Source organism: Cricetulus griseus, chromosome 2, assembly GCF_003668045.3.
Source record: "Cricetulus griseus strain 17A/GY chromosome 2, alternate assembly CriGri-PICRH-1.0, whole genome shotgun sequence".
Classification (NCBI taxonomy): domain Eukaryota; kingdom Metazoa; phylum Chordata; class Mammalia; order Rodentia; family Cricetidae; genus Cricetulus; species Cricetulus griseus.
Window position 1 is genome coordinate 258,562,764 of NC_048595.1, and position 22,756 is coordinate 258,585,519.

Genomic DNA, 22,756 nt, shown 5'->3' on the forward strand with positions numbered 1-22,756 from the left:
AAGAAAGATTGTAATGAAAACTATAACATATATTTGGAAAAAAGAAATGCTATTAATCAACACCAGGATGTATTTATCAAGTTTTTTCTTGTGCAAGTCTCATTAAAAGTTGGATTTAAAAGTAGGTACTTTTCCAAGTAAGTAACAGAGGTTGACCTTAAGACTACCTGTATTTTATGCTGAAGCCTGAGCTAAGGCTTCTCAGGGGGTACTTATATTTCAAAAGAGGTTCTTGGTAATTCACATCTCGACATTTTAAAATACAGAAGTGGTAGATAAATGTTAAAAGTTGTCAGTCTGTGAGTTATTAACAAACCAATGTATTGCTCCATTTTCAGAGTAGCGCATGCTTCATATAATATTACTTATGATATTAATACTGTGTCAACATCAAAATATCAAAAGCTTTGAGTAGCCAAAAAAGCATAGTGAGTGTATTAGGCCCCTGGTAAAGACTATTCATTATTTGAATAATGTGGAAACCCTTCTTTTCTCTTTGGATTGGTATTTAAATCATTTTGACAAATGAGAGAATACCAGTCTCAATAGTTCAGTTAGGTCTGGTATGTGTGTGCCTAAATACTAGAAAGGTTTCTGTAGTTAAAATCTACTGCAGTATTCTGCTAGGTTTGGTCTGTGTGTCCCTAAAGACTAGAAGGGTTCTGCAGTCAAAGACTACCTCCTTCCAGAATTCCAAAGAAAGTTGCTGTCTTGCCAGTGGGTAAGTAAGGATGAGATTGACACAATTAGGACTTTCTGCAAATAGGCTCAGAAAAGGTGTAGCAGTCCCAACTTTTCTCCTCGGGACTCTGCTCTGGATTCCAAACAAACTTGGAAAACATTTGAGCTCATCTATGACAATAGCAGAAGAAATAGGGTATTTTCCTATGTCAAACAGGTTTCAGCTTCATACTGAGTACAGTTCTATTCTCTCAGCATTTGCTCTACTACTGTGTACTGTCTGTGGATATCTTCTAGTGGATTTAAACAGCCTAGGTGTCTCTCATCTCTCTTTTCTCTTGTATAAGCAGTAAAAATTTACATTGGGAACATTTACATTAGTAAAATTTGCCCAATTAAAGTACTTTTAGAGTTAAGCAGTAATGTTGGAGGCCACTGTAAATAGTGTATGAGCTAACCCCTAATGAAATGATATTCTTATCACCCACACTGTTGTTTGGAGACATCACTCATTTTGATGGCTTTAGCTGTTGTTTCTACAGAGAAAAGCGTCTCTAAACAATGCAGCTATCCTTGAGCTTTTTCCTTGGTTTCATTTATCTCCTCTAGACAACAATATACAGATATCAAACATAAAATATGCAATCTAAGTCACAATGTTTATCTTTCCCTTTAGAATTTCTTACTCATTCTAATGCCATCATCATATTTCTGTTTCATTAACACCGAACTTCTATACAAAACTATTATTTTAGCACAACAGATTAAAATATTAGATGCCTTTTGTGCCTACAAAATAAATAGAGACTTCCTAACCAAAGTATTCTTATCACAATAATATTAAAACAATCTGAGGAAGGTAGTGTGTTAGAGAAAAACAAAGCAATACAGTTGTTGGTTTATGTATGTAAGAGCTAGTAAGAAGGAGGGTCGAATTCTGTAATATAAACATAAGAGACCAATAATAACATACAACAGAAAGTCCCAAGAGAATAAATAGATGGTAGATTTCTGTGTGCATTTACATAGTCTTTCCAAGCATAGAGGAGCCAAGTAATAGGAACTATTCCAAAGTATAAGCTGAAGACAAAGGCCCTCCTACCATTATGAAATGACACCTGTGCCATGTACTTATTTTATTGTTAAGAGTCTTTAATTAGCTTCTATAAATGAAAATGTCAGAATGAGCCAATTACCCAGTATAGGGTGAGATATAGTATGTGAAGATGGGAAAACAAGTCTTTTTTTCAGAAAACACACAGTTTTATTTATTTATGTTTTTGTTTTTCTTGTTTCTTTAAAAGTAAATACCCTATCATGTTTTGAGAATCCTGTATTTAGATATGTAAGTTTTGCCTGATTTTCCCTCTATCTTTTTAATGAGGCTCTATGCCATTGAATGAGATTTATTTGAACTTTGTAAGAATTCAATAAATTTTAATCCCCACTAGTGCACATCTCTCAGCACTGGCATCACTTGGAGCATAGAGAAACACATATAAAAATAGCTTTAGTGATAGTATAGACACAAGGGCCAAGTTAAGTTACCTGGTTTCCATGTCTTTCAGAGCCCTGGGCACTTGGGATCTCAACCAGTGTCACCAAAGATGCCCATTTAAATCATTGCCTTTCTTTTTAGAATACCATATTATCTACCTTGGAAAAATGCTCTTTTACATAGTATTTGTAATCACAGAAATAGTTAAATTTTAGAGCTAGACATTCTTATTTTTGTCTACAAAGATATTTACATAATTAAGGGAAACAGTATAAATTCAGAAATGTTGCTGTAGAGAGTTTAGGGAAGCAGAATTGTTTTGTCTTCTGTGTTTCTGTTTGTGTCACAAGGTGTATACTGCTAGAAGTATGATAGCTATGGCTTTCAATGATATTGGAACAAAAAATGCCTAGGAAATTCATGACACACATTATTAATGTGTCTGCAGTAGCATTTCCAGTGATAACCTGATTACTGGGATATTGTGTTAGTCACTGATTTAAAACCTGAAGGTTCCATGATATGATGGCTTTATTGGAAGGCAATGGAAAGTATAAGGCAGGATACACCAGTACTCTGAGGAGTGTCCTTTAAAGTCACACCTTGCCTGGTTGTCTCCTGTAAATCTATTTTCTTCTTTCTGCATGTAATGATACAAACTTCTTTGCCAAGTCCTCCTTGCTATGATGGGTTGGGTTTCCCAAAGTGATGAATTCAAGACACACCTTTTTTTTTTCCTTTTTGATCCAAATCGAGGCTAATATAATAAATGAGTGGTCAATGCTAATTCCTATGTAAGGGAAAGGACACATAATTCAGGTTGTTTATTGTCTGCAAAGCAACAAAGGCTTTAATTAGATATGCTGATATTCTCTAATATAAAATGTCTCACAAAGTATTTTTTAATTTTTGCTGTGAGATTTGGTTGAATAGGTTTCAGGTCACCATAGTCAGGGTGCTCTTCTGATAATAATGTTTTCTATTATACATTGGTGAAGTAAAATGCTAACCAGAGTAGACAGGGCTGTTTCCCATACTTTACCCTGAAATACCTGTAAAGATCCGTATCCTTCCTCCATAGTATTCTGCAAGCATAATCCCATCCTTACTAAAGAGATACAATACACACACACATACACACACATACACACACACATAGAGACACACACATACACACACACACACACACACACACACACACACACACACACACACACACACACACACAGAGAGACACACACACACACACACACACACAGAGAGACACACACACACACACACACACACAGAGAGACACACACACACACACACACACACAGAGAGACACACACACACACACACACACACAGAGAGACACACACACACACACACACACACAGAGAGACACACACACACACACACACACACAGAGAGACACACACACACACTATATATATATATATATATATATATATATTCTATTACTGACCTAGAACTGTGTCAAGTAGAGTTCTAGGCACTTGAAAGTTAATTCATTTTATTCATTCTTAACTTAACAGTAATTAGGCTATGCTATTATGGTAAAATTTTGACAGATATATTTAAAGGGCCCATGATAATAATGCAAAATTTGATGTTATCCAACTTAGGCACAATCTGCAGTAGCATGCCCTGGGGTGGGGGAGTATGGGCATATAAAGATATTAAATGAAGAAAAATACTTTAAAAAATAAGGCATGCATTCTGCCAAATGCACAGCAAATTAGGATGAATTCAGCACATTGCTGAATTAAATGTAATCCTCAAATATAGGGACAATTGAAAGCCCTCATCAATAAAAGTTCCTCTTGCAGCCATTGTCACAAGCTAGTGAGAATGTAGAATGTAGAATGCTGGACGTGGAAGATAACTTTGAGTATCTTACAAATTCAGAAGAAACAGAACTGTAAATAACTCAAGACTGCAAGTGTCCCCAGTCATTCCTACTTCCATCCAAGTGGCAGCATTCTCCAGGACCCAAGGTAAAGACTATAAGCAGTGATGCAGGATGTGATGATTTTTATATGAAAATGCATCGATTGTGAATATCATCAATCATGATAGAGTTTGGTAGCATGCACAAGCCCCAGGTTATATCAGTAGTAACGCTGTAATATCAGTACAGTGGTAGCATTAGCCCACAAAGGGGGCTTTGAGAAATGGGGACCATGGGATAGAGGCACTTTTCAGTGTAACTATCTGCCATCATCTTTGTACTTTAAAGTATCCTTCACTGTGTTGCCCCTTTGGTAAAGTCTGGGGGTAAAGATCTTTTTAGCACTCAGCTCATTCCTAAAGACCCATGCCAAGACCTCCTTGGTGGTCTTAACAATTCCTTCCCTATTTTAATAACATGTAGAAAGGCTTCTTCTTGGCTCTAGGCATTTGACCTCTCTTTTCTGAGGAACTTTTATTTAGAAATCTTCTAATTGCTAATGTTTCCTCTGCATCTTTGAGATATAAAGTCATTTTAATCTTATATAATAAAGCATCATCAACCTGTAAAATGAGGTACGATTTCACAAGAGAAAAGATGAGTGTACCAAAAGGTTAAACATATTTGTCCAGATGTTTTTATTTTGCCAAAGTAAATAATATGCCATGTTTTTCTCAGACAACTGTTATACCCTTAACGGGATATTTTAGTCATATCAAATGATGGCACTTGTACATCTACCAAAGTTGAATAAAATACTGAGATTTTTGACACAGATCCTATTAAGAAGAAGTGACAGCTATGAACAAACTAGCTTGTCCTGGCCTTTGCCAGGACACTTGTCCCCAGATAAAACAACTCCTGTTTAGTTTTATGAAGTTTAGAGGAGAATTTATATGTATCTGTCCCAGACTGGATTCAGTATTCAGTCTATTGTGAAATCTGTAGTGCTGGAGATAAATACTCCCTTACATTTAAAAGCACTGCTGTATTCTGTATAAGCCATTTATTTAATCATAAATGATTTCCTTTTAAATAGGAAATGAAGCATCAGTCAACATTTCTCAATGGGTAATGAAGTGATGATGAGCCTGGTAGGTGCAAAGATTCTTTCAAAAAGCTGCCAAGATGTAAGAGCTGGCATGATGGCTCAAGGTCCTAACACAGAGAAGTTTTAAGAGTTGTTCTAAAGAACTAAGGCTACAGTTCCTCAAATCCAATGACTGTGGCACTAGCTCTTGAGTACATGGTTACTGACATCCAAAGTAGAGTGAAATAGGCTTTGACAAGCAAACCGAATGCCACATGTCTCTCGTTATTTGGAGGTTTCTCAGAACTGGAACTGTTTAAAACTCTGGCTTTAAAGATGCAAAGCTTGTATTTAGTACTGTAAACCTCTGGTCTGGAGCCATAAATCGCTAGGTCTTAGGGCCCAGAGCAGTAAGCCTCTGGGTTTGTGAGTCCAGTCCTTAAAACTCTCAAGTCAAGTGTTCAGGACCACTAATACTAACTGAATAGCCCCTTGCCTGTTGTATTTGAATAAATAGATCAAGATTCATCTGGTAGTCATTTGTAACAAAACTGTCTTCCTCCATCAGAACTTGTTTTTTCTAACCCTTGACTTACTTACAGTGTCCTCCAGTTTAAGAGTGATTAGTCAAAATATGTAGGAGAGTCTAGAAAATGGAAGAAATGATCAACTCTAGCAATTCTTCTCTAAGTGGCAAAAAATTCAGGGATTATATAAAAATACAGAATGTTTAGGGCTCAATTATCAGTGGTTTCTGGATACACTGAGGCCTTCAAGTTTATATTCATAGCTTAAAAAATACTCCATATAAGCTGTCCAGAATAAGAATGAGTGCATAAAGTGATTTTTTTCAGAGATATGTAATTGCTGAACACATTCAAAATAATAACATACTGCTAAGATGTCCACTGGGTTCTAATATTTGAAAGACAAAAACTTTGGTTAAGTAGATTTACTATTTCAAAATGATTAAGATATAAATAATAGATTTTCTATTTTATAACAAATTAAAAATATTATTTTCTAAGGGCATTAGGTGTGGACGATATAACATTGACAGTCATCCAAAATATTAAGTAATAAAGGAATGTGTTTTCTAGGTAATTTGACATTATGAACACTAGGTTCCATTATTTTTAGTTTCCTGGGTTTATAGTTATAGAAATGTTTGAAAAGATGTTTACATGGTAATAAATTATGTCCAAAAGATTTTACTTAATAATCATTATAATAAATTCTGTAAGAAATGTCACTAGATTAAGTGTTTTTAGGAAGTATCTGTTTGAACTTGAATGAATGTCAATGTGTTTCACTCTTACAAAATATTCTGAAAAATACTGAAAAAAAACCAACAATCACTCTAGAGTAGAACTTCTGAAATCGCAGTGACTGGGCTAGCAGTCCCAGTATTTTCTGCAAACTAGAAAATGCACATCGATGGGGCCCACCATAGAGGACAGAGGCCCAGCAATCTATACTCCTGGTGGTCTATTGAGAGCTATTGCCTAGAATTAAGGCATGTGTGGAACCAAGCAAAGAAAATGGTCCCCTGACAGGAGCTGCTTATAAAAAAAACCACAGTAGCTGAGATGGACAGTAGATTTCAGACTCTGCCAACAACTGACAAGGCAGCCTGAGGAAATTCTTTAGGTCTGTTCATTAGGTACATCTAAACACTGGAGATATTTCTCTTAAACCTTATAATAGAGGCATTGTGTCCTCACATTTGTATCACGTATGACAAAGCTAGTTACACTTCCTCTTGAGTCAAAAAATACGTGTAATACTTGAAATAAACTCTGCATTTAAAAACTAGACCAAGATAAATATTAACTGTATGTCTGTAGGATTCTAAATTTCATTTTCCATTAAAAATTAGCTTCCGATAGAATGAGAAACTCTGGCTCTCTGACAGTCAAGCCGTGTGGGATTGGAAAGACTGAGAACACAAACTTTAAAATTCTGGGTAATAGATGCTTCCAGAAATGTCTTTCTTTACTCTTCAAGTGTAAGTAGAAAAGGAAGATTATTCTTCCAGATGGTATCTAAGCTTTCAGGGATTTGTATTAATACAGAATTCATTGACTCATCTATCAGTTAGTTCATTATCATTTCATCAGGGGTCAGATACTGAACCATGGTCAGGTAAGAAAACCCAAAATATCTCCCTGAAAATGAAATAATGAAAAGATCTGATAACAAAATATCCAAGGCCTTTTCACATTAGGATATTTGGGGAAACAGTAACTCCTGGAGATAATTAAAAATGAACATGGTGCCTAACGTGCCTATCACAATGCCATAAGCCTGGCATTGTGAGACAGATCCCTTGATAAGGAAAATTTAAATGACATAGTCAAAGCATTTTACAATTTTCCAATGTTTAGCTGTAGTTTGAAGAATGCTTATATATCGACTTAAACTTTTACATATCTTCCAATGTATATATAACACTCGTTATATTAAGCAAAAATGACTAAGGAACTTTAAATAAACAACTCACATTGAGATAACACATTAACATGCATTTGGGATAGATAATACAGATCCTTTGTTGTATCAATTTTTTCATATGGGAAAACCAATCATACAGTATCACAATAAGTCAATGGAGATTCATACAGTCAAGAAACGGAAGATTTGCATCAATATACTACGGTCCTCATTTCCTTCGCTTGCCAACTGCACTAAATAATTTTACATTTGTCTACTGGCCATTAGCATGCTCTCTGCTCTTAGCCAGCTGTTCAGGAAGTCTTGGGTCAGCTTAAAATTCTCTGCCTTAATTTGGAGGTTTTGAGAACTCTTTACATATTCCGTGTACTCATTCCTTGTTGTGCATGTGTTCTCCTTATATTTTCTTCCACTCTTTATCTTTTCTTTTTCTCCCTGTTTATGAAGTTTTTCTTAGAATAAAAATGCCCTCTCTGGGCGTTGGTGGCACATCCCTTTAATCCCAGCACTCGGGAGTCAGAGGCAGGTGGATCTCAGTGAATCCGAGGCCAGCCTGGTCTCCAGAGCTAGTGCCAGGATAGGCTCCAAAGCTACACAGAGAAACCCTGTCTTGAAAACAAAGCAAAAAAACAACAAAAAAATGCCCTCTTTCAACAAAGTTCTATTTATAAACTGTGTCTTATACAGATTATACTTTGTGAATGTAGTAAAATTTAACCTATCCTTTAATTAATTTTATTAGATTTACAAAGTATAATCAATATAATCTGATTTTTATGAAATTTTATGGCTTACATTTTTGTTTATGATTCAGTTTGAGCTGATTTTTATATAAGTTTAACTCAGTTTACTCTATGGAGGGAAAAAGTTCATATATTTAAATATATGTGTATCTCCATTAATACAGTGCAGTCTTAATTACCATAGCATTATATGGCAGTAGAGCTTTTTTTTTCCAGGTATTCATGATGTATGTTTTATTTATTTTTTATTTTTTGGGAAGCACTCTTATTTACATTTCAATCCCCCATTTCCTTGCTCCCTACTGACCCCCTGACCCCCTAACCCACCCCTCAACCACTCCCCAAGGATACTGAGTCCCTCCATGGGGGACCATCAAAGTGTGTAACATCATTGGGGGAGGGCCTAGGCCCTCTTTCTTGTATCTGGGCTGCAATAGTACCCCTCCATAGGGATTGGGCTCCCAAAGTCCATTTGTGCTCTACGGATAAAGACTGTCTTTACTGTTAGAGGTCCCATAGACTTTCCTGGCCTCCTAGCTGGCACCCACATTCAGAGGGCTTGGTTTGGTCCAATGCTGGTTCCCAGCTTTAAGACTAGGGTCTCTGTGCTCTCACTAGGTCAGGTCAAATATTTCTGTGGGTTTCTCCAGCTCAGTCTTGGCTCTTTGCTCATCCCTACTCCCTCTCTGCAACTGGATTCCAGGAGTATAGCTCAGTGTTTAGCTGCCATTAGTTTTAATGATTATAGCTATATACAATCCTCTTGGTCTGTTATGAAGATATCAAGTCATTACACATGGAAGTGACCAATATGTGTCTTTGAACTCATGACACAATCAAAAAAGATTATCTCATTGTAGTAGCATCTCCTTGCCAGTGAATTTGTGTAAGTGACCACTCCCTTTTAGGCGTGGCTTACAAGACCAGAAGTTAGTTGGAGAAGTGTGGGGTGGTCTCTAGCTTGCTCTCTCCCTGCCTACCTTTTCCAGTATTCTCCTGGTCTCCTAGTCCCGCCTATCTTCCTGCTTCTATTGACCAAACAGTGTTTTATTCATCAACCAATGAGAGAAGCATGTATACAGAAGGACATCCCCCATTAGCTAATCATCCCATAAACAGGATGATACCCTGTGAAAGGGGAAAGGAGTTTTGGAGACTTTTAGGTGTGCCTTCTCTTCAGGGAAGAACTTTATTTGTTTTTATCTTAGAACTTAATTCTTTTTAGGGGCATAAGTCATTGGACAGAAAAAAGGGTGCTATTTATTTTCCACTAATATTTATCTTATAAAACTCCATATGTATATATTTAAATATTTCAATAGAATATAGCATTTTACATACGCAAACAACTTTTGAACGATTAAAATAATCAACATATAATAATATCTTTTATCTTTTAATCTCTCTGGAACATTTGAAATATACTGACATACTTATTTTAAAACACACAGAATGTTGTTATTAAATATAGTCACCCTTTGTCCAAAGATTACAGGAATTTGTTCTTTTTTTTGTTGAACCTTTCTGAGCCTTTGATAAAAAACTATCCATTTCCTCTTTGCTCACTTCCAGCCTCTGGTAACAATTATTCTGGCTTCAACTTCCAAGAGTTCAGCATTGTAAATTTTATCAAAATGAAATCATGCAGTTTCAGGCTTTCTGTGTCTGGAATTGACTTAAGTGCCTTTCAACATATATTCAGAAATAAAATTGTTTTTAAATGGTAGCACCCTCTCTGTAATTCTCTCTCTCTCTCTCCTTTCTATCTTCATACTTTAACCCTTTTATTTAAACCACTGCACGTTGTTAAACTATTTCCTTGGAATTTAAATATTATCTCCTTGAAAGAGTAAGAAGGCATAGAAGTATTTGTAAGTGGATTCTAAAAGATTCAGGGAGCAAACAAAACTCCTAAGTTTCAGAAAGCAACTGAAACTTACAAAACTTACATGGTTACTCTTCTAGGCTAGGAAGAGAGTAATGATGCCTTGGTCAAGACTGAGCAACCACCAGGGATACAGCTGTTTGTGGTCATTACTCAAACTAGAGTGGGAAATTTGGTTATACAGCTGTTTTCAGACCACCTATACTCTTGTGGGTAGCATGCTAATTAGACTTCTGTAAGAAACCTCAATAAAGTCACTGATTCAGTAAGTTTGTGTGAAATTGTTTATTTTTTTTTTACCATTGGTGTTCTACCTGGAATAAACAGACATTTTTTTCATATCTCTCCATGAAAAGTCATATAACAAAAGGGGCAGAAACTGAGAATCAAGAATGTATTGGAGATGAGTGGTTGTATAGCCTCTGCAACTGGTGCTGATTTATACAACTGAGATTGATCCATGTGAGGGTGCAGCACATATTGGGGAAATCTGTGTGGGTATCTTTCTTTGTGTAGTATTGGATAGCATGCCTCCTTGCCTCAATGGTTGATAAGGCATGTAATCAAGGCTTACATGTATGAAATGGGAATTTCCTTGGTAGAAATCCCAGGATGACTATATTCCTATTTTTTATATATGATGCCATGTTTTCTTTTTGAATCAATTCCATCACTTGGATGTTGGGATGCTAACTAACTTGTGATAGACTAGAGAATATGTCACAATTTCTGAAAGTGTCATACAGGTGACAGGATCATAGTCCATCTATGGTGTCACTTGTACAGCCATTTTACAACTGACTTCCCCCAAATGAATTCACACACACACACACACACACACACACACACACACACACACACACGAGAGAGAGAGAGAGAGAGAGAGAGAGAGAGAGAGAGAGAGAGAGAGAGAGAGAATTTATTACATTGGCTCTGACATAATAACATTGTGGAATGAGAGGATGAGATGGTGATGTTAGTTTGCATATTCTTACAGCTACCAAAATGAAAGAGAAAAGATGTGGAAATTAGATCCCTCCCTACAATACCAAAACGTGAAGCACATGAGAAGTAGAATCAGACAATGGAGATGAAAACCACATGATAAAGTGTCAGAAGATGCTCCCTTGGTTCTGACCTTCAATACAGAGGAAGGAAAATTTCATGCTTGAGGATGCAAATCAGGCTTTAGTAATGACCCACTATTAAGAATATTAAAATAAAGACAAAAATAAAGAGGAAGAAATGAGGAAACTGTTATATGCTGGATTTCACTCTGAACTGCTTGAATCTAGAGAACTTTTAAAGCATGCTTTTCACAGCCTGGCTTTCAAACTTGCAGGATGAGCAGGAAAACAGGGTAGTTTGAGAGTGATGGAAGTAGAGGAACTTGAGCAATACAAGGGCCATTGTGTCAATGTCACAGTCAATAATGAAGACAAAATTTCTCAAGGATTATTTGACCAAGGGCAGTACAAATTTGAATTCTCCATTTCTCTCCCATGTCTTCTGTGGTTACAGGACTGAGAGTTGTCTATTGCATGTGTCTGCTCAGTATCTATCTGTACTTCTTCTGGACGAGGGGCTCTGCTCTCTATTTATTGAACAGCATAGACAGCATAATATGGGAAAGGAACAAAGAATTCAAGGGAAGAGATGCTTGACTTACCCCAACTGACCCAGGATAGCACTCAAACCACAAACAGATATTATTAACCTCTGATGGGGAAAGTGCTTCTGTGCATGTTTATCTTAGTGATTGTTAAATAAAATACTGGTTGGCCAATGAGACAGCAAGTTAGACAGGACTAGAAGTTAAAGAGGATTCTGGGAAATGTAGTAGAAAAGTGATGATCCAGGCAGGAAGTGACATAGCAAGGAGACTCATATTTAAGCGAAGGAGAAACAGGAAGGGCCCCTTTTTCCGTTCGCCTCCTCCAGCGGCAGGATGTGAGCCACCAGCAAGGAGGGACGCCAATAAGGCGTCCGATAAGACTTATAAAATAAATAGATGTATGATAATTGAGACTGAGCTAATAGATGAGAATCCTAGTGATTGGCCAAGCAGCATTGTACCTAATACAAGTTTCTGTGTATTCATTTGGGCCCTAACTCAGGCGGGCGGCTGACGAAAAGTTTACACGTGGCAGTGAGGCTCAGTGGCTTTTGGCAGAAATATTTATTGTAACAAACCTCTATCCACATATTGCTACCTACATTTGTAGAATTTGCACTTTGGTTAAGGTAGTTTTCAATCTGTTGGTTACATTCTTCAGACAACTACCCCAAGACACACACGAATACATATACATTATTCTGGTTCATGGGTAAAGAAGAGTACCTAACTTAAGAATGAAGCTACACATTTAGTTTAGATTGTAAAATTTGCATATCCATCCCCCCATTCCCTCTCCCTCCCATCCTTCCATGTTCCCCACCAATCTCCCCCAACCCACTCCCTAACTTCCCCAGGGATAATAAGGCCCCTCACCGGGGAACTTCAAAGTCTGTCATATCATTTGGGGGAGGGCCTAAGCCTTCCTTGCTATATCTGGGCTGCAATACTAATTTGATTTTGTGACAAATTCAGGTCATAGTAAGCCTGGTTATACTGTTTTCTTAAGGGCAGGCTAAATGTTAACAGACTGAGTACACAGGAGGATAGCAGACTGAATACCTTGTAATAAATATTATCTCCAGGCATATTATTAACTTGGTTGTAAGGTCTTGTAAATTTAGTCTCTGAAGAGATCTTTTTCAGAAAAACAAATACTGACACAACACATCTGTATTTGAGACAAGGGCTGCATAATTTGAGGTAATATGAGGAAAATCAGTCTCTGGTGGACTAGTTGATGCTTTCAGGAGAACAAAGATGGAAAGCCAAATGCTATGTTTGAGAGTGAGAAGATGGCACAGGAGGGTCTCACTGTATACTTTGGAGATGGAGATATCTTGGGTGGAAACCACCATAGTGATTCCTTTGACAGGGTGGTCAAAGTTATCTGAAACAGGGCTGCACATTGAAAACAGATGCTCCACCTCAAATTAAGAATTTTTTGGTAACTACTAATTTGCAAACTATTTGGGCTACATAGATTATTGGAGAAAAGTGTTCCTTTGTGTACCTTACTTAATAGTAAATCCCCAAAGCATCAGGTTCAATCAACTATTGGATAGAACTGTACAGATAAAGGGGATTACAGTAGCCCTAGAGATGCAAAATTACTTTCTTATGCCCATGCATAAATACTTCCTTGTCTCTGCTACAAGAAAACTTTTCAAACATGAATGTCTTGCTGGGTGATTCTGTGTCCCACTGTTGGTGACTTCACCATTAGAACATGCTGCATTAGGTTCACTCATGCATGGTTTGGTGTGATATGAGCTTATAACGTTTCCTATAAATAAAAATTTTGAACATCAAACTGTAGCCTGTTCTGTTTACTATCCCTCTAGATTTGTCAGTGTTTGAAAGTAGAGATGTAGGTCCATGAGAACTAGCAAGACAGCTTTTCGTTCTCATTAATATTGTTAATAATTACTTTCATTAATTAGATGTTATAGTATAATAATCTCCATAATTTCAATTTAAATGTTACTAAAATTACTCATGATGTAGATAAGCTATTTCTAACTAAGTGTAGCTTAGATATGATATCTTTTTTCCACAAATTCACATACATAGATATCTAATCTTAGTTTTCTGGTTATAAGGTTGCACATTTATTGGTTTATCTTCATAACAAATAATATGGTGCAATATTTATTTGGACTGTTTACTGACCTCTATCTATTTGATTTCTGTAATGCAACCTTTATCTGTTAGCCATTTTTTTTATAACAGTAATGCAACTGTGTTAATTATATTTCACCAAGTGATGCTATCTTCTTAGCAGATTTGATTGAATTATTTTGATGGTATTTTTGTTAAGATTTAGATTGCTAAATTCTAAAAATGGACTTTTAAGCACCCTTACCTCTGAGAAAATTCTATTTCATTTTCTTTCACGTGCAAGCAGAACACTTTTAAAGAAGTAGTGGCATTCTGCTTTTCTGTGTCATTGAAAAGGTGGCCTGCAGCTGAGCATATAGCTCAATTCATAGAGAGAATGCCTAGTAAGCCTACAGACTCACATTTGATCCACAGAACCCATCTGAAAATGTTGGGCAGGGTGGCACACACTTGAATTTAAGCAGTAGTGAGGGAGGGACAGGGGAATCCCTTGGCTTCACTGGACAGTCAGTGCAGCCTAGTCGAAGAGCTCCAGGCCAGTTGGAGAGACCTTGTCTCAAGGAAAAGGACGGTGCTCTTGAGAGTGACACCTGAGCTTGTTCTCTAGCACATGCACAAATGCATACACACACACACACACACACACACACACACACACACACACACACACACACACACACACACACACACACACACACGAGTGCACACACAATCACACAAACACATACACACATGCATTTTTAAAGGTAGCCTTTAATCCACGTGGCCCATAAAGGCAGCAAATTCAATAGAGTCTTCTGAAAGGCACCAGAGTAATGACTTACAGTGCCTGAGAGCATAAATCCCTAAATAGGGATCAAAAGCATCATTGAAATTTAACTACAGTAACAAAAATTTCATTTTCTAATGCCCTTCTTTGGCTCTGAAAGTCATTGTAAAGACACATTGCTTGTGAACTGGTAGAGAGAAGATACTTTGTATTTTAGGGTAAGATTTCATTATTAGTTATTTCACTGAACAGTAAAGAAAATAGAGCCTATAAAAACCTAAAAATTTTACCAATAATATTTTTTTTTTGTTTTTCGAGACAGGGTTTCTCTGTGTACCTTTGGAGCCTATCCTGGCACTCGCTCTGGAGACGAGGCTGGCCTCAAACAAACAGAGATCTGCCTACCTCATCCTCCCAGTGCTGGGATTAAAGGCATGCACCACCAATGCCTGGCTACCCAATAATATTTTAATGTGTGTAAGAGAAAAAAATGAACTATTTATTATGTTTAAAATCATTATAAAATTACTTTAACAACTCTATTTATATTAATGTGTTATATATCCTGTAGGCTTTCTATTTTAAAATACAAGGTTAAGTTCATTCTTCCTGAAGTTTTTACCATTATATCAGCTGGACATTTTATGAATTGACTCCCTCTAGAATTTGCAGATATAAAAAATGTAATATTACTGGAGATAAGATTCATAAAATGTACTGATGTTCTGACATACTCTGATCAATTCCGGAATGGTTACAGAAATAACTTCTGATGTAATTAATACCATTTTATAAAACTTACCAGAGAAATATGGATGCAACTTAGTCTTGTATAGGAATTTAAATTTGCATTGCCAACTCATCACTCTAGATTCTAAACTAAATTCAAAAGTCATTTTAAAGAAACAAGCACATGCACAGAGCAGTGATTATAACATGGTAATTTGAATCTGTTTGAGTCATTTGTGGCATTATAGAATATTGCTCTAGTAACCTTTTATCCAGAATAATTGGCAGCCACTTTCTTCAGTATGACACTCATCTAAAATGTGCCTTCCTTTCAGTTTTATCTTGTAAGACACTGGGTCATTCTATATGTAAAAAAATTTGAAAAATCCAGGTCTTCAAGAGGAAAATTAACATTCAGCTATTCTGGATGATAACTTTAGAGATTATGTAATAGCTAGACTATGTTTTCAAGAGAGCTCATATCCTAAATTAATCATGTCAACTGAAAGCAATAGCAATTGAGATTTGGATGATAGGATGATAAATGTCTGCCCAGATGACTAGGTAGCTAGAAAAGTAGATGCATTTGTTCTATAAATAGTTTTCCATTACTTTGTGTTTGACAAAATCAACTGATTAATTTTAGCAATAACAAGGTATGTATAAAATTTATGAAATATTAATTGCCTAAACAAAGTTGAAATATACTTGGTGATAACTCTTTATTTCTTTTATTTAACAAGACTTCACATGATGCCAAAAATTATTAAAGATAACAAATGAGACACAGTCTATGTCTCAGGCAGTCCTGAAGCAGGAAGACAGGTAGTTACAGTGAAGAACATCACGGTGAATGTGTGAAAAGCTCTGTGGTGGATGAAAGCCTGAGAAATTAGTGGGTTAATAAAAGCAGAAAAACATTTTTGTCAAACATAGGAGATTAAATAAGACTTTAAATCTCAGTAGAAAGTATAGATGAGAAATATCACCCTGGGAAATGAAAGATGTGAGTTTTAGCTCAAAAGTAGATATCAAAACCACTGAGGATGAAGAAATACCAGAAAGTTCAAAATGAATGCATTAGTATCATTGCTCTTGAAGTCAGTTGCTATAAACTTGGTGATTGCAAAGAGTTACTTTTATTACTTCTTATGTGCATTTATATGCTTCTTTATGTACATATAATGTGTGGCAGTTGCTAAGAAAAGGCCAGAAGAGGATGTCAGGTCCCCTTTAGCACAGTTATCGGAGGCGTTTGTGAGCCACTTAACATGGGTGTTATGAACTGAACTCAGGTCCTGTGGAGCAGTAGCAAGCATTTTTAATGGCTAAGCCATCTCTGAAGCCCTAATTAAGGAGATTAAACAACAACATATGAGCTTTGCCATAGTTGTCATGGGTTAAGATGAAGATGGCAACAATACTCCTCACTGGAAACTTGTCTGAGGATTAGTCTTTATCCACCTTGTGATTTGTTGGTAGAAAATCATTGCTTGAGGTTTGGAAGTAAAATAACTACTGACATGCATATTTGTTTTCTGACTAGAAGCCACATGCATATTAAGGGTTACATATGATAAAAGTATCTGATGTTACTAATGTCTGACCTCATGAAAACAGATGCCATCAATATTGTTTATAATGTGTCATTGAGTATATAAGTATTATCTAAACTGAGCAAATGCCTAAAAGTGGCTACATATTTGCACCATAACTCTGATCTCAAATGAATCTGCTGACTTTAAATTCATTCAGCTTCAGTTATTTTGCTAACATGAACAAAAATAATACTACAGTGAAAATGATACTTTATATCTGTATATCAATATCTTTCTATCATCTATCTAATATCTATATATGTATGTACATATATGTAGCATATACCAAATATAACAAATACCATAAAAGTTACAAAAAGACAAATCTTGAAAGGAAATTACATCAAATTAGTCCTTGACAGCATCATTATAACCCATACACAAGCATAACAAAGTAAAAACTAAAAGATAGGGTTTGGAGATAGAATGCAGCATTCCTGAAAGCACACATGATAAAGGGGTCCACAACCTCTTGTACCTTCAATTCCAGATGATCTGAAGCCCACTTCTGAACTCCATGTGCACTGCATACAAGTATTACTCATACAGATAAACAAGACATACACATAATGCAAATAAAAAGTAAATCAATAAAATAAAGAAAAACCCTAAATGTTAGGGTCAAATACTATGATATCCTCAATTTCATTAATTATACACATTTGAAGAAATAAATTCATAAAATGGACAAATTAGATGAGCCAAGCCCTCCAAATGTGGGTGCCAGCTAGGAGGCCAAGACAGTCTATGGGACCTCTAACAGTGGAGCCAGTGTTTAGTCCTAGAGCACAAATGGACTTTGGGAGCCCATTCCCTATGGAGGGACACTATTGAAGCCCAGATACAGCAAGGAGGGCCTAGTCCCTCCTCCAAATGATATGACAGACTTTGAAGGTCCCTGGTGGAAAGCCTCACTATACCTGGGGAGGAGTTGGGGGATGGGTTGGGGGGTTGGGGGGGGAACATGGGAGGATGGAATGGTGAGGGAATGGGGGGTGGATATGTAAATATGAGTAGTAATTAAAGAATTTAAATAAAAAATAAAAACGGACAAATTATTTGAAAAATTCTAAGAAGTGTACAACAATTTCTCTTAAAATATAATGACAAAGATGAACTGAAGTAAGATTAGGCTTATTATATACTATGTATAACCATGTAATATGCAAATAGTAATTGTTAATCAAAGCAATGTGGTAACTGTATTAATATAATAAAGCTTACTTAAAAAGTTACATGAAAAGAAGGATTGTATCTGAAAGAAATAAATCTATCAGGAAAAAAGCTATATATCTTGCATGGTGGCTCTTGTGTAGCAGGTTCCTCCAAGACTGAACTGTCCTATCTGGAAGAAATTCTCCTTAACACAGAAAGTAAACAAGTCAACATAGCTCCAGGAAGTCCCTGAAACTGAGCAGATTCATTTGGCCCCTTCCTGATAGGAAAGAGTAAAGACTGCTGTGAGTTAGTCTCAGACAAGCCCAGCTATAGAGAAATCTCTCAGAGCCCAGCCATCCTGAAAATGTAGAAATCAGCCAAACTGTGTGGAAGAGGCTTAGATCATCTGAGACACCTGGAAATGACACTTCAGAAGGAAGTAAGCTACCTGCAGGTTCTGCTGTGTGCTCCAGGTGTCCAGATTTTGTGAGCTATCCAGCATGAACCTTGGTGCTGTTGCTATTTTTCTATCATTTGTGCTCCTTTCAATGACTCCTCACCCATATTCCTGTAAGTAACCTCAAATTAAACCCACTGGATCACCGAATTGGACTTTGATAGTATCTGTACTTTGGTCTGCTGTAGGCTCCATTCTGAAGTGAGTAGTTGTATTCTCTCTCTCTCTCTCTCTCTCTCTCTCTCTCTCTCTCTCTCTCTCTCTCTCTCTCTCCCTCCCTGTGTGTGTGTGTGTGTGTGTGTGTGTGTGTGTGTGTGTGTGTGTGTGTGTGTGTATGTATGTGTGTGTTATATGTCCCCCACACAATACTGGCATACACTTTTAAACTCAACACTTGGAAGGAAAAGACAAGTAGATGTATGTGTTATAGATCTACATAACAAGGTCCAGAACATCCAGGATGATATAAAGAGACTTTATCTCCAAAAGAAAAAGAAAAAAGAAAAGAAAAGAAAGAATAAAGAAATGGCACCCTTAAGTAGGTGTTCACAACAAATGAGAAAGGAGGGAAGGTTTTAAAAGTCATAAGATGATACATCCTTTCATTTAAAATTTAGAATCTTTAAATAAATAAAATGCATTTATTTTATATAAAAAAGTTGCAAACAAACAGAATTTTCACACAGTAAAATCAACCAAAACAATGGAAGTAAAATCGGTAATCTGTAGTTATAACTACAGACATAAATAACCCCTTTTCAATAATTTATAGAATGACTGGCCAGAGCATTGAAAAGAACACAGAATTCAAAGTTATCAATAAAAGAGCTAATCAATATTCATAGAATTCTGTATTCAAAAACTGCAAAGAGCACATTTTTTTTTCAAATGCTCCTGGGAGAGTTGTCAGTAGATCTTCTAAAGCCTAGAGCAAAAGTCAATACATTTAACAGAAATGATTATATAGTGTTCTCTGGCTATAGCAGAATCACACCAGACATTAACATGAAGGGCAAAGAACCCAAAAAAAACTTGGAAAATGTCTACTTCTAAATCTGTGAATCAGAGAGTGAATCTCAATAAAACAGAAAAATGAATGGCCATATAAATAAATAAATAAACAAACAAATAATCTAAGTACTCAAATAGAAAATGGAGTTGGCCATATAAACATTTAATGCCAGGAGTCAAAACACGAGGAGATAAAGAAACCACACATAAGGGTAAAATTAAGAAACAGAAGCAATCCTTGGAGAGATACGGGAATTATGATAATGATTTTGAGATGAAAAACTGACAGAACAGAAGGAGAAGGGATTTAGAGATGGAAAGTTGCTGGAGATGCATTGGTGTGCCTAGTGTATGGGCTTATGGGCATTTATGAATCAATGTGTTCTTACTGTTAACATTGTATTAATGTAATTGTGGTTTGGTTAATATTAAATATAGCAAAAGAACAAAGTACTTTAACCTCTTTATTTCCCTCCTTCATTTTTAGACTACAGGGGATAGGACTGGAGTCTTATGCATGGGAAGCAACACTCTGCCCAGTTAAATCCCATAATGCCGTTCCTATCCATTCCATCCCCAAATGCTGTTGATCTGGCCTCCTCTATGAACACTACCGTAGACTTGGTTTGTGTTCATTTAGCTTCAAACTACCTCCATGCACATCCTTCTGTCCATAGCCTCTTTGTCTCAAACCAATTTCCTGAAGTCCCTAAGCAATTAGGTGAAGAAATAAAAGCAAACGCAACTCATGGATAAAGTTCCATCCCCAAACCATGCCAGGTACCATCAAATTCACTCAGCGAAGCCAAGCCATTCCTGGACTGAGATTTCTCTGTGCTTACTTGTTTTATTTTGATATGTTAGCATACATAGCACCTTTTCTGACTCCCATGTGGTTGCTCAAATCAGCTTTCCCCCTAGACTACCATTCACTCTCTAGTGTGGTTCTAGCTTCTTCCAGTGAGTGGGTTACAAGGTCAGTATCTGTTCTTCCTCCCCAGCTTTCTGGGGCCTAGAAGGCATCCACTTCCATATGTTTGCATAGGGACCTGCAGTGTATCACTAAATTAAAGTGTACATCGGTAAAGTGGCATAGAATCAATTACCCCACTGATTGATTTTCTTTTAAAAATAATTGTAAAGATTTGTATGACTTGTGAAAACCAGTTACTTTAGAAAATTTAAAGATAGATACTAAATTCTTTGTAAAATATATTTCATAGTTTAGAATTTATCATCACTCTTCCCTAAAAACCCTTTAAGCTGCAGTGATCAAAGTCATCCGAAGCACAGTAACTGTTTCTATTTCTGCAAAATATGAAACTTACAAATGTTTCAAAGTCTGGATGTTTTTCCTGTTACCAGTGTTTAAAATTACACCTTTGTTCTCACATATAAATTATGGTGTCAAGCCAAGACTATTATGTTGGCCATACTAATTAAAGGGCCCACATCTCCATTGTACATAATAAACAATTGTAGTAGAGTTTATGTTCTTTGCCTCACTATTCTTGAATAAAAGGTCCATGGAGCCAGATAAAGTGTTTTTCATCCCTGATAATCTTCTGCTACTGCTACTGTGGATTCAGGTAAGATAAACAACTCAAAATGTGTCTCCCCGTGATATAAAATGGTAATGATGCTGTAATATGACACAGTTTGGGGGGGCATCTCAGAGTAAACCTGGGGTCTGACAAATGATAAGCTAACATTTGAGCACTAAACAAAATTTTCAGTTCTTAATAAATCTGTTTTGAAAATTAAATGAAATCATAGTTATTTATTACAAGTATTCTTAAATTCTTGTGAGAAAAATTATAAAGCATAAAATTATGAATATAACCTTAGCACTATAATTCACACTGTATTTACCTGCTAGCACAAAGCCTAGTTTAGCTAGCCCATGTACTTCTTAACCCACTCCCCAGGCATTAGTTTCTTAGGAACACCAGATTCATCTAGGGCTTTCTCACCTCTAAAGGTCCTATTGTACTTGCAGTGTCTATGATTTTTGAGCTGGACCTGAGCTTACTGGCCTGCTTGTTCTAAAGAACTTCAGACACACCTCACACTTTTTCCTAGGAAAGAATGACACTCAGAGGTACCCTGATAGCTCAGTGGGGGCCTGACATAGGTCCTGAAAGAAACATGTGTTCAGAAGTCATTAGTTTTGTATGCTTTCCTCTTTCCTTGAATAGCATCATTTGCTTTTCATATTTTTCCAAACAATGCATGTTAAATGCAAACCTCAAAGTAATTATGTGTTATCTCCCCAAACAAGACTCATTGATAGTTTATAGTTGTTCTACAAAGTTACACAAGGATCTGAGTGAGACTCACCCTTCACTAGTGTTTATAGTTTAGCTAATGTCAAAATTGAAGCAAGCTCCCCACATAGAAATTTTGAAAAGAAAAATCTTTTGCCTTTTCTCAATATTTCCTCTTCAAATTTTGCTTTCTTCTAGGGCACTGAATTTTGCCAAAAATGAGTGTTATGCATGTGTTTGTATGTGTATTCATATGCATGTATATGGAGCAACACACCACATAGTGTGTGTGGTAGTCAAAGGACAACCTGCAATGTCAGCCTTCACTTTTCATCTTATTTGAGACAGACCTCTGTATTGCTTACAACTGCAAAAACCAGGGAAGCTAGCCCATGCATTTCTCAGAATTGTCTAGTGATCCTCAGTCTCCCCCTCCCATTTCTCAGGAGAGACACAGATTACAGATGCATGTCACCACACATGGCTTTATATTTGTTCTGGAGATGCCAACACAAAACTTAATGTGCTCCCAACATGTGCTTTTACCTATCTCTTCAGCACTGGTTTTGTTAATCATAAGAAACACCCTGATAAAGGCATCTTGAGGAAGAGAAGGTTTATTTCAGCTTACAACTCAAAGGTACATTATATTCTGACAGAAAGGAAAGCTGACAGGATCTTGAGGTTGTAGGTCATGCTGACTCCACAGTCAGGAGTTATAATAAATGATGGTGCTCAGATCACATTATCCTTTTCACACAGCCAGAGATCCCAGGCTAGAAAATC